At 34.3% G+C, this 14,575-nt stretch overlaps 1 pseudogene across 1 annotated transcript; it reads left to right on the top strand.

The window, feature by feature from the left end:
- The first annotated feature begins 13,477 nt into the window (after positions 1-13,477).
- On the top strand, positions 13,478-14,325 carry LOC107947814 (protein SPIRAL1-like 5; annotated as a pseudogene). Its single transcript, XR_001697227.2, has 2 exons — positions 13,478-13,831; positions 13,926-14,325. The product of XR_001697227.2 is annotated as a protein SPIRAL1-like 5 (transcript).
- The last annotated feature ends 250 nt before the right edge of the window (positions 14,326-14,575 follow it).

Here is a 14,575-nt window from a genome sequence, read left to right as displayed (position 1 = left end):
AAAAGGAAAAAAAAGAGAAAAAACAAACTAGGGTTCGGCACTTTGATTTGGTGAATTAGGTATCTGTTTTGCTCGGTTTTTGATAATTTTTACATTTTTGTAATCGTTGCTTCATATACTATCAAGCCCATGCCTCAATTTCTAATTTTCATGATGATTTTTAAATGTGTCATGGATGAATTCATAAGCTTTATGTTGTTAATTGATAAAATATGAAAGTTTGATGTTGGGTTTATATGTTTTGTCTTTGGATTTTTGATGATTTTAAGTAAAATTGGCTAAATTCTAAAATTTTTAAATTGAGGGACTAAAATGTAAAATAAATGAAATGTGTGGACTTGAATAAGAGCTATGAATATTCAACCAAGCATGAGTATATGCAAAATATGTGCATTTTGTGATTTTGTGAATTAAGGACTAAAGTGTCAAAATGTGAAAATATGAGGCCTAGTTTACAAATTGCCCTAAATATGTATCTATGGATTGTTTTGAATGAATTTGTGATTGAATAAGTTAAATTTGAATTTATATAGATCAAGAATTAAAGAAAACCTAGTTAGATAGGGGAAAGTAGAAAGTTATCAAGTAATTGATTTCATTCATCCGAATCCGTACGAGGTAAGTCGATATACAAATAAATGTGCTTGAATTGAATTATTATTCATATGATATTGAATTGCGATGAATGAATATTCAAGCTCAATATGTGCTATTCGAGAAAGTATCAACAAAGTTCCGACATCCAAAAAGCTTTGCATGAACCTTAGGAATAGATAGGATACATATGTCATGACATAGGATTTTCGATATGTGTTACCGTGTAAGACCATGTTTGGGACGTTGGCATCGACCTCTATTTAACGTGTAAGACCATGTCTGGGACATCGACATCATATATGATTTTGTGTAAGACCTTGTTTGGATCAGTGGCATCGATTTTTGATTACATGTATGACCACGTCTGGGATGTTGGCATTGTATGAACTTTTTGAGCTATCCGTGTATCCTTATGTTTCTGAACGGTTCAAACGAGCATTCTGAGACAGTAAATGATTTTATGAAATTGTATTCAATAAAGGTACTTTTGCATTGTATATAATGTTTGAGAATGGAAAGTAAATATGTGAAAAATTGTTGATCTATGATCTAAGTTTATGAATATGAGAATTCTATTGGTATTTGGCTACAAAGTAGAAATAATTTGATGATGTTTATATGTTTATTTGTATGTGGCTTACTAAGCTTTTGAAAGCTTGCTCTGTGTATGTTTGCATTGTTTTATAGATATCGAAGTTACTGTGAGCTCAGGGATCGTCGAGGATCGTCACCACACTATCAAACCTTATTTTGGTACTTTTGAAAATGTATATATTGAAGTATGGCATGTATAGACTAGAAGTCTTTAGATTATGTTTTGCGATGAATATATTTAGCCATGTGATATGGCTTTGTATGGATGTGATTATGATATGGTTCCGGTATATGAATTATAAGGCAATATGATATATTTGGTGTGTTTATGTATGATTATAAGAAATGGTAAGATTGGTAAACTTTTGGCATGTGTTAGCTATGGCAATTGAGAAGTTTTGATCATGAAATTGAAACATATGTTTGGTATGATTTTATTTTATATTTGTTATGATTTGGTTGATGAATTGAAATGGAAGTTTAGTTGGAAATGATAAGTCATGAATGGCTTATGTTTTGATTGTGAATTGGTCATAAAATGCTGTGCAAATATGCTTGGTTTGGTACTTGTAGGTTTGACCTAATTTGGGTGGCAAGTTGGCTATTCAAATGGCCTATTTTTGTCCACACAGGCGTGTGTCTCAGCTTTGTGTGACACACGACTATGTTGCATGGTCGTGTGTTGCCTGGGGACCCTATAATTGTAAGTCAAGCTCGAGCACAGCCAAGGAACATGGGCGTGTGGCTATCCGTGTGGCCCAAGTCAGATTTGACCACGGCAAAGGCACATGGGTGTGTCTTGTGGCTGTGTGAGCAAGTCAGTATGTATGTCCTGTTTTGACACGGCTTAGACACAAGGGCATGTTTAATGCCGTGTAAGGCACAAGGCTTATTCACATGGGCGTGTGACCTGTACTTCTTTGAAAGTGTTTAAGTTTTGGAAAATAAATTTATATGTGTTCGGTTTAGTCCCGACTCCTTTCTAATGTATGTTTAAGGTCTCGATGACCTATATAAGGGACTTTATTTTGATATTCGATCTCTGATGCTTTGATGCTTATGAATTGTATGTTAATTGTTCCGATTTTGTTCGGTAATGCCTTTAGCCCTAGTTCAGCGACGGATACTGGTTAGAAGTGTTACATTTGTAGTGTCTTTCCAATGTTTTATGGATTATTAGAAGCTCGATCAGTTTGGACGCTTGTCAGAAATCTATCACACTATCCAACATAAATATCTATAGTTTGTTAATATTTTGGCCAATGGTTTATAATGGCATGTGTAGGGTGTTTTTAATGAACATGTAAAATGATATATTGGTGTGTTTTGTGCTTGAATGATGTGTTTGTTGATGGACTTATAATGCTTGCTTAAGTAAGTCATTTTGGTCACTTATAAATGCATGTATATAAAGTTCTTTTGGTAAGTTTGTAATGGCTTGGTAATGGTTTGTTATGGTATGTTTTGTAATTCATTGGAAATGGTTAAGTGAGGAATGTTTAAATATTTGAATGGCATAGAATTGTATGCATGGAATTAGGCATATAGACTTGTTTAGGTAGGTTACGTTTTGATATATATTGAGGTGCCTTGTATGGCATATTGGTTGATTGAATTGGGACTTGAAAATGGTACATTAATGTGTGTTTTCAATATGCTTAGGCTCATTTAAAGTGTGTATATATTGGTGGAAAGGTCATACATGGAATGGATTGGAAATGGCTTGATTTTAGGTATATTTTGGGTCCACACAGCCTGAGACACAGACATGTGACTTAGCCATGTGCCATCTAAGAGTTCTATTGTATGCAAGTCAGAGAGTGACACAGTCTGGCACATGGACATGTGACATGGTTGTGTGATCCTACTTCAAGAGTTACACGAGTGAGGACATGGGTTGCGACAAGGCTATGTGTCCCTATTTGGAAGGGTACATGGCCTGAGACATGGGATTGTCTCTCAGCCGTGTGACCCCTATTTCCAAAATTTTATGTCCTTTTCTTAAACTTTCCAAATAATTTCAAATTGATCCTGATTTGTTTCTATGTTATTTTTAGGGTCTCAAGGGCTTAATTTAGGGATAGTATGTATGATTATGATTGGTTTATGATTTGTTATGTTATTGAATGAAATTAAATTTAAATGTTTACGATTGTAAGATAATGCTTTGAAATTCTAATTCGGCACCGGATACAGGTTAAGGGTGTTACATTTAGTGGTATCAGATAGGGCTAAATGTAACATGTATGGAGTTTAGAAATACATGCCATTATATATAACCTACGATACTATGATAACTCTTGACTAAAAATTGAACTATGTTTTCATATAGATAACATGTCATCCAACTGAGCCGACCCGATGAAGTAGAAAGTAATGCGTAAGCCTCCGTTCATGGGGCATCTTCTAGTGGTAGTAGGGCCTGTATTTGAGGGTCGGGGAAGAGAGGCTTCTTCTAGATGATGTCTGAATGGTTTACTGAGTTCATGAGAACGAACCCAATGGCTCAACAAACTCCATGCCTACCTTTACCCAAACTGATCCCCGTAGTTCCTCAGGGTTTGGAACCAATGCGTGTAAGTAAGATAAAATCCGAAAGTATGGGGCTAAAGAGTTTCGTGGTATAGCCGAAGATGATATAGAGAGAATCGAGTTTTGGTTGGAAAACATGGTTAGAGTTTTGATAAATTATCGTGTACACCAGTTGAATGCTTGAAATGTGTTGTTTCTCTATTGAAAGACTCAGCTTATCAGTTGTAGAACACTTTGACCGCGGTAGTACCAAGAGATCGTGTAAATTGGGAATTCTTCCAGACTAAGTTCAGAAAGAAATATATAAGTCAGAGATTCCTCGACAAGAAACGCACAGAATTTTTAGAGTTAAAACAGGGTCGAATGATTGTGGTCGAGTATGAAAGAGAATTTGTACGACTTATCAAGTATGCTCGTGAATGTATACCAACAGAAGTTGCTATGTGTACTTAGTTTGAAGACAGTTTAAAAGAAGACATCAAGTTGTTATTCGGGATTCTTGAGCTGAAAGAATTCGTAGTTTTTGTTGATAGAGCACACAAGGCCAAGGAACTTAGTAAGGCAAAAAGAAAAGCAGACTCATATGCTCGGGATACGGGTAAATGACCTATGGGAAAATCATTCTCATCTCTATCGAAGAAGTCAAAAGAATTTCATAGTCATTCATCAGCTTTGGTGGGTTATTTTGGGAGAGATAGTGGAAAGCAACATTCGAATTCGAAACCTCAAGCTACATCTATAACAAGTGTGGGTAGTGTTCAGAACAACAAGTTTGAATGTCAGTAATGTAATAAATGACACTTCGGTGAATGTAAATTAAAAGGCGAGTCGTGTTTTAAATGTGGTTCTTACGATCATTATCTTAGAGATTACCTAGAAAGGTCTGATAAGGAAAAGGCTCAAAATACTCGTTCAAGTAACACGATTGCTAGAGGGAGACCACCCCGGAACACTGGAAATGTGGGTGATAGCCGAGGTGGAACGAAAGATTCTACCGCTAGATCTAAGGCACGGACACCAGCTAGGGCTTATGCGAGATCGAGAGGAAGCTTTAGCACCTGATGTGATCACCGATATATTTTCTATCTTTGATACTAATGTTAATGCTTTGATTGACTCGGGGTCAACGCACTTATATGTATGCACAACTTTAGTGTCGGATATGAAAATACCGTTTGAGTCTACTGAATTTGTGATTAAAGTAACAAACCCTCTAGGTCAGTATGTATTAGTTGATAAAGTCTGTAAAAATTTTCCTTTGATGATTCAGGGTTGCAACTTTCTGGTTGATTTGATGTTATTACCCTTTATAAGTTTAATGTGATTCTGGATATGGTCTGGTTAACTCTACATGATGTTATTTTGAAATGTAGAAGAAAGTATATCATGTTCAAATGTTAGAATGGTGAAAGGATCTAAATTGAATCAGATAGATTGATGGTACATCTAATGTAATTTCAGCTTTGACCGCATAGAAATATGTTAGAAAGGGTTGTAAAGCGTATCTCACATATATATTTGATTCTAGAGTTTCAGAATTAAAGATAGAATCGATTCTGATTGTATGTGAGTTCACAGATGTATTCCCAAAAGAATTACCAAGGTTACCACCAGTTAGAGAGATTGAGTTTGCTATTTAGTTAGTGCCGAGAACATCTCTGATACCGATAGCTCTGTATAGAATGACATATAGAGACTTAAAAGAGTTGAAAACACAATTGTAAGCATTGACAGATAAGGGCTTTACTCAACCCAGTTTTTGTCCTTAAGGGTGCTCTTGTTTTGTTTGTAAAGAAAAAGGACAGATCTATGCGATTGTGTTTTGACTACTGACAACTCAATATAGTCACGATCAAGAACAATTATGCATTACCATATATACATGATTTGTTTGATCAGTTGAAAAGTGCAATAGTATTTTCAAAGATCGATCTTCGTTTTGATATTATCAGTTACGAGTTAAAGACTTGGATGTATCGAAGACAACTTTTAGTACTAGGCACGGACATTATGAATTTCTTATTATGTCATTTGGTTTGACCAATGCACCTGCTGTGCTTATGGATTTGATGAGTAGAATATTCAGACCGTATTTAGATAGATTCATTATTGTGTTCCTTGATGACATTCTGATATATTCACAAGATAAGACAGAGCATGCTTAGCATTTGAGAATTGCTTTGCAAACTTTACGAGAAAAAAAACATTTTTCGCTAAGTTCAGCAAATGTAAGTTTTGGCTCTGAGAAGTTGGATTTTTTAGACACGTAATATCGACGACAGTTTTAGAGTTGATCCGAGCAAAACATCAGCTATAGTGGATTGAAAGCCTCCGAGAAATATGTCTAAAGTTAGAAGTTTTCTTGGTTTAGCCAGATATTATAGAAGATTTATCAAAGGATTTTCAATGATTGCTATGCCGTTGACGAAACTACTTCAAAAAGATGTCAAATTTGAATGGTCTGAAAAGTGTCAACAAAGTTTTAATCAGTTGAAAACATTATTACCTAAGGCACCTGTGTTGGTTCAGCCAGAGTCCAGTAAAGAATTTTTAATTTATAGTGATGCTTCATTGACTGGTTTATGTTGTGCTTTGATGTAGGAAGGCAAAATGGTAGCATATGATTCTTGACAGTTAAAACTGCATGAAAAGAATTAACCAACTAATGATTTAGACTGCAGCTATCGTATTTGCTTTAAAGAGTTAGAGATACTACTTGTACAGAGAAAAATGTCATATCTTCACGGATCATAAAAGCCTGAAGTATTTAATGTCAAAGAAATATTTAAATTTGAGACAACGTAGATGGCTTGAATTGTTGAAAGATTATGATTTGATCATTGACTATCATCCGGGAAAGGCTAATATTGTTGTTGATGCACTGAGTAGAAAATCTCTGTGTGCTTTGTGAGCTTTGAATACACAGTTGACATTAATTGGTGATGGTTCAATTTTAGCTGAATTAAAGGCTAGACCGACGTTTTTGCAACAAATTTGTGAAGCTCAGAAAAGTGACGATGATTTAATTGCTAAATGGAAACAGATTGAGTCGACATCTGATTCAAATTTTCATGTTGGTTCAAACGATAGTTTGTACTTTAAAAACAAGTTTGTGTTTTGAGACACTCTAATCTTATTCAGAAGATTTTATAGGAAGCTCACAGCAGTAGCTTATCGATACATCTTGGTAGCAATATAAATGTATGGTGTTTTGAAACAAATATACTGGTGGCTAAATATGAAACAAGAGATTTCAGAGTTTGTATCGAAATGTTTGATTTGTCAGCAAATTAAAGCCGAGCATCAGGTACCTTCTAGTTTATTGCAGCCTATAATGATTCTAGAATAGAAATGGAAATGAGTTACGATGGATTTTGTATTAGGATTGCCTCTATCCCCGAGAAAGAAAGATGGGGTATGGCTTATTATAGATCATTTGACGAAATCTGTGCATTTCATTCTTGTGTGTACGGATTTTTCTCTTGAGAAGCTGGTAGAATTGTATGTTTCCAAGATTGTTAGACTGCACAGTGTGCCAATTTCTATAAACTTTGATAGGGATCCACGATTTATGTCTCGATTCTAGAGTAAGTTACATGAAGCTTTGGGTACTCGACTATATTTTAGCATAGCGTTTCATCCACAGACCGATGGTCAGTCTAAGCGAGTTATTCAGGTACTTGAAGATATGCTCTGATGTTGTGTTTTAGAGTTTGAAGGTAACTGGGAGAAATTTCTTCTGTTGATTAAATTCACATACAATAACAATTATCAGGCAAGCATTAAAATGGCTCCGTATGAAGCTTTGTATGGTTGAAAGTGTCAAACTCCTTATACTGGACTAAGTTGAGTGAGAAAAAGTTATTCGTGTTGATTTGATTCGAGAAACCGAAGAAAAAGTCAAAGTAATACGTGATAGTTTGAAAATAGCTTCCCGCCATCAGAAATCTTATGCAGATTTGAAAAGAAAAGACATAGAGTTTCAAGTTGGCGACAAAGTATTTCTAAAGGTATCTCATTGAAGAAAAGTTCTTCGATTTGGTCGTAAGGGAAAGCTTAGTCCGCAATTCATTGGGTCGTATGAGATCATTAAGGGGATTGGGCCAGTGGCTTAATGATTGGCATTAATGTTAGAGTTAGAAAAGATTCATAATGTATTTCATGTATCGACATTACGACGGTATCGATCAGGTCTTTCACACGTTATTTCACATGCAGATGTTGAGATTTAGCTAGATATGGCGTATAGTGACGAACCGATCAGAATCTTAGCTCAGGAAGTTAAAGAATTGGGAAATAAAAGTATAGCTTTAGTTAAAGTTCTCTGGCAACGACACGGAATAGAAAAGGCTACCTGGGAACCAGAAGAAACTATGAAAGTACAATACCCGAACCTATTTTCTGGTAAGATTTTCGGGGATGAAAATTCCTTTAAGGGGAAGAGTTGTAACAGCCTATTTTCTGCGATATCAAAACAATGGTTTTGGGACCACAATTTTAATGAGTAAATTTTTAATTTATTAATTTATTATTATTTTAATATCTTTGGGATTATAGTAAGGTTGTATTAAAATTTCGTTAAGAAATTTTGAGGTTTATTTAGTTAATTAAACAAAAAGGACTAAATTTTAAAATGAGTAAAAGTGGAGTTCTATTAGTTAAAAATGCTAAAAGATTATGGAAAGGAAATCTAATGGACTTAAATGGTAAATAAACCATTTAAATAAGATAGTGGATATTCATGGTAAGGCATTCATGAAATTATTAAAGTTTTTAAATGTTAAATAGGTAATTGTGTAATTAAAAGCTAAATTAAATAAAACCAAATAGGATTCATCTTCTTCAATCTTCTTTCCTCCGAAATTTGAAGAAAGAAAACACCATTTCTAGGGTTCTTAGGTTCGACTACTTCAAGTGTGTGCATGTAAGTGATTTCAATCCTATTTCTAATGATTTCTATGTTTTTGAGATCATTTTTGCTTAATCTAGCTAAACCGGGGGTCAATTTGTAAAACTGTTAAAGGTTGAGAATTATTCTATAAGTATTTTTTAATGGTTATTGATGTTTAATGCTAGATTATGAACCTTTGTTAATAAATAAACAAGTTTTACAAAGTGATTTTTGATGAAATTTGGAAATTAGGGACTAAATTTTAAAGGTATGAATTCTAGGGTTTTAATGTGAAATGATGTTAAGCATGGGTTGTTTCAAGGTCCCTTGCATGTTTGGTTAACATGGATTTTGATTGAAATGGTGAGATTTTAAGTTACTAGCCGAAGGACTAAGTTGTGAAAAACTTAAAATGTTAGGGGCAAAATAGTAATTTTGCATAAATATGAAATGTGGATTAAATTGAATACTATAAGTATTAAATGGATTGAAATTGTCTATTTAGATCAAGATAGACCACGTACTGACCTAGATCGAGGCAAAATAAAAGCTTCGGATTAGTTCGATTTAATTCTACGCCCTAGTTGTCGAGGTAAGTTCGCATAAATGGTTATCATATTAATGCTATTTTAAATTGTATGTTATTATGTTATTTATAATTTAAAACGATCTATGAATGAATAAATCAATACTATGGCATTTATCAAGTCTCGGTTTAACCTTAGGAATTCGTAGGATATAAATAACACGCCATTAGGGATTCCATGTTTCAGGTGTTGGTCTTGAATGTCCTACTGATAGCTGAGGTCCTGCATTTGTTGCAGATACTCCACATCTCGTGTGAGTAGCATAGTGTAGCTTACATTCCGACCCACATCTCGTGTGAGCAATGATGTACAGGAAAGGTTACAGTTATGTAAAGGCACACTTCGTGTGAGCTTTCCCGAGTATCTGATGTAATTCTAGATGGTTCAACGGGTATGAAAAGGAAATGGAAAGGGTAAGTGTTCAAATGAAATGTATCATGAACCTATGAAAAGTATTGGTGATCTAAATGATATGAATACATGTGCAAATTTCTTGATATGGGTGAATTCGTTTGAACCATGTACAAACACACTAACTTGTGTATTGATGATGATGTATAGGCTTATGCCAAGCTTGTGGTTTGGGCTATATTATGCCTAGACTTTATGATATGTATATGAATGGTAAGTTATGTTTTATTTTTCTACGAACTTACTAAGCATTATGTGCTTATGTAGTTTCTTTCCAATGTTTTATAGCTTATCAGAAACTCAATCAGTTTGGAGGCTTGTTGGAGATCTATCACACTATCCAGCATAAATATCGATAGTTTTTTAATGTTTTGGCCAATGGTTTATAATGGCATGTGTAGGGTGTTTTTAATGAACATGTAAAATGATATATTGGTGTGTTTTGTGCTTGAATAATGTGGTTTGTTGATGAACTTATAATGCTTGCTTAAGTAAGTCATTTTGGTCACTTATAAATGCATTTATATAAGGTTCTTTTGGTAAGTTTGTAATGGCTTGGTAATGGTTTGTTATGGTATGTTTTGTATGTTACTGGAAATGGTTAAGTGAAGAATGTTTAAATATTTAAATGGCTTAGAATTGTATGCATGGAATTAGGCATATGGACTTGTTTAGGTAGGTTATGTCTTGATATATATTGAGGTGCCTTGTATGGCATATTGGTTAATTGAATTGGGACTTGGAAATGGTACGTTAATGTGTGTTTTCAATATGCTTAGGCTAATTTAAAGGGTGTGTATATTGGTGGAAAAGTCATGCATGGAATGGATTGGAAAAGGCTTGATTTTAGGTACATTTTGGGTACATACAACCTGAGACACGGGCGTGTAACTCTGTCGTGTGTCATCTGAGAGTTCCTTTGTATGGAAGTTAGAGACACAGACTAGCACACAACCTAGAACACAGGTGTGTGACATGGCCGTATGACCCTACTCAGAGAGTTACACAGGTGAAGACATGGGTTGAGACACGACCGTATGTCCTTATTTCGAAGGTTACATGGCCTGAGACATGGGCATGTCTCTCAGCTGTGTGAGGCACATGACCGTGTGACCCCTGTATTCAAAATTTTATGACTTTTTCTTAAACTTTGCAAATGATTTCAAATTGGTCCCGATTCGTTTCTATGTTATTTTTAAGGCCTCGATGGTTCGATTTAAGTAATGAATAAATGAAATAACGAAAAAATTTGAAAAGATGGAACACAAATATTTTACGTGGAAAAATCCCTCCAAAGAGGATAAAAAAACCACAGGAAAAAATAATTTCACTAAAATAGAGAAAAAACGAAGAGTACAAAAGATGGAGATAAAACTAAACCCCGAAACTCGAAATAAGAACCCTCAAAATATAAACACAAAATTCTCTAAAAACTTATAAAAGCTAATACCTAAATGTGTAATTATTTTTTAGGGTGAAAAAATATCTATTTATAGGCTAAATTTATAGGTCAAATAATATTAAAATAACCTACACTAATTAGAGTTTTAGGAAACTAATATTGAAATAATCTATACTAATCAAAATTTAAGTGAAAAACTAAAAGTAGGTTTAATTGAGAGAAAAAAAAACCGAAAAATACGAGACATAACTCCACACACATGGTGAGCCAATAAAATTTTTTTATTAATTTTATGATACTAACATACTATACATACATACATGAATGTATATGTTTACCCACTTAAGAAAGAACATGACATCTGATCAACTCCTTGGTTGGCTTCTCGTCCACGTAACCTTTCTAATGCCCTAAATTGCTTGAAATATTTGGTTGCACCTGCTAAAAAAGAAAAAGCAAAAGACATTTTTTGTTTCAAATAAGAGCCTATATATGCTATTTAATAAGACATAATTAAGGTTGAAATCCATTTCCATTTCAGGTTTCTTAGCCCCACTTCTGAAAATTTCAATGTCATAAAGATCTGGTGGTTAGCACTTAGATATCATTTTAGTGCCATAGAATTTCAGAAGGTCTCAAAGATATATAACTATGTATATTGGGAAACAGATAGTGTCTTGCAAAACCTCGATAAACTGAAAGCTTAGTTCAGAATGTGTCAAATTTTTCAAGTTTTTAATACAATGATTGGTACTTGTTTTACAAGGAAACCGTCTTCATGCAGCGGTGAGACAGGTTATCTTTATTCGTGGTGAAATGCTGTAGTAATTGAGCATTAGCTGGAAGCTGGATTCCTTTGGCCTACAAGCTTCTTTCCTACCGGACCTTACCATCTCAATCAAACTAGCCTACTGCCTTTTTCATATTCTTTACTCTTTTTCTTTTTCTTTTTTTTTTTTTGTGTGAGAGAGAGAGAGAGAGGGGAAGACAAGTCAGTAATGGGCCCATTTTGCAACACAATCAATAGCACCAATGAAATTATGATTTCCTTTTGCATATGTTGGGTTAAAGGCACCCATTCTCTTGATTTAACCCTGTTTACCCTCACTCCCTGTTTAAATAACGTGCTTTGTAAAGTGTCATGAATCCAATCCATGATTGATATGCCATATTTATCTTTGTATAGTAAAATCCCAGTTTTATTTGTACTTTTTATAGTGTGGTATCCTCACCTTAATTCGCTGACTTTGATTGGTTGATTGGACAACGTAAGTTGCAAAGATGGTAAGTCCAGCTGGAATGCTAGATGCTTCAACAGTTCAGCCCCAAATGGCCCTCCAATGTTAACCACGTATTAGGTAATGACCATGCCTTAAGCAATTCTAATGTCCCTTACGTGTCAACCTTCTATTCAAATAAAACCCACTAATCCCTACAATTATGGTTTATTGAATTAGTTTCGATGACTGATAGAGCCCACCTGATTTGAACACTTAACCAACTCATCTCTGCAACTTTGCCTTGGGACAGTTCTAGGGTCATTTTTTGTTCTAACTTGCATGTTAGGGTGGTTGAGTTATGTTTTGTCACATAAACACCATATCTTGGCATCTCAGACATGTATCAGAGAAAAAACATATATATAATTGTTGATGTCCTTGGTGGACGAGCTGCTAAAGGATTAATTGATCTGAAGCATTAGCTCAAAAACATTATATGATACTTTTGGACAGTACTTTTTCTTCTGTCAGACAATTTCAGCAACTTAATATAGTCAGCCCCAATTTCCTTTTTTATGATATAATTTCCTTCTGAAATTTCACTTAAGCCTCCCTAACCTAAGGAGGTTTGTAGGAGAAAGCAGGCAACACCTGCTTGAAGATAATTTCTATACCATACTCATCGACTTTAGCTGTATGTCTGGTTTTGCTCTTTGGTGCTTTATGTTGAAACTAAAGCATGCTTTTTTGTGGTATTCAGATACTCTTTAACTCATAGACAGGATGGGTAATTAATCACTGTAAATTGATGTGCCTGATGAAATAGAGATAAAAGATTTTCATGATTCATATGATGAAACTTTATAACGCAACATATTTTAATTAGCAGCAAATTAATTTGAAGTAAAATACATGATTTATTTTGAAAAAAGAGAATGATTTTTTTTTCATATTTTGAAAAGATTTTATTTTATTTTTTTTAATTTTAAGTTTAAATTTATATTAACTATTTTTTTCTAATTATTATTGTAATGCATATGTAATAAATAATCTTTTTCTTTATATTATTAAATTACTAACCAAACAAGTCAGAAGTTGGATTAAAATAATGGATTCCCAGTTATGTTGCAAATTGCAATATTAAACCATGTATTTTTTACTGTTTATTACTAATGTACACAATTGGCCTAGTAGGTATGGTGCAGTTAATCAGTATCCCAGGTTAACATATATATAATAAGCTAGTCATTCCATCCATAAATACACAGACCTAACAGATATTAGGGTTTTTATTCCTTTCTTTCTTTCCCTTGTCTGAAGTTTACTTGTTAGCTAAATCTTGCAGTAACCAAACTATGAGTAGAGGTGGGAGCTACGGAGGCGGCCAAAGTTCCTTGGGCTACCTCTTTGGTGATGATGAGCAGCAAAGTGCACCAACTGTGACACCACCTATCCAGCCCCCATATGGGATAGATGTTACCGCAGAGATGCCCCCAGCTCCCAGTAAATCAAGTTCAAAGAACCAGAAAGAGAAAAACTTCAGCAACACCAACAATTACCAAGGGCTCAAGGACAGAATTCAGGGAACTTTATAACTGTGAGTTGTTAGTTACCAAATATATGTCGAAACCTATGGTATTAGCTCTTCATTTAGCTTTTAACCTAAGTAACTGTGTATTATGGAATTTCAGGATCGCCCATCAACAAAAGTTAAATCGGTTCCTGGTGGAGATTCATCTCTGGGTTACCTGTTTGGTGAGAAGTAATGCTTCCTCCTTTATAAGTTTAAGTATATTGCCTGATTGCCTGATTGCCTGCAGTTCTCAATAGTATGTCTGCAGTAGTACTGCTGGCTAAATAATGGATTCAGTTCCCCTATCAGTGTTGAAATTGCAGTGCTCCTTCTACTACTATATTAGCATGATGTGGTATTAAGCTTTTCATAAATTAATCTGCCAGAGAAGTGGATTTCAGTAATGAAGCATACAGGTAAAACAATGTATGGTTTTAATTTTACCAGATTTGTATAATAAGCAGAAGTTCAAGTTCCTGTCAATGTGTATAATATACATATAAACCTTGAGCAGTGCACTAAGGAAGTTAATTTGTTCTCTATTCATATATATATATATAATATATGTAGGGGGACTTGTCGTAACTTTCATGGGGGTCATCAGGTAGCAATATATATAACACTTTCCTATTTCAGTAACTTATTATCATCAACCCCACATTTCCAATTGCAACTTTTTTCAGATTCCACACAAACTTGAAGTTAGAAATTGATCTTTCCTTCTTTAATAATCTCAGTGTTATTATAGAAACTTGTTTGTATAGCACT

Source organism: Gossypium hirsutum, chromosome A08 (genome assembly GCF_007990345.1).
Source record: "Gossypium hirsutum isolate 1008001.06 chromosome A08, Gossypium_hirsutum_v2.1, whole genome shotgun sequence".
NCBI classification, from domain to species: domain Eukaryota; kingdom Viridiplantae; phylum Streptophyta; class Magnoliopsida; order Malvales; family Malvaceae; genus Gossypium; species Gossypium hirsutum.
Note: the sequence above shows the minus strand (reverse complement) of the source record. Positions and strands in the feature narration are given on the sequence as shown.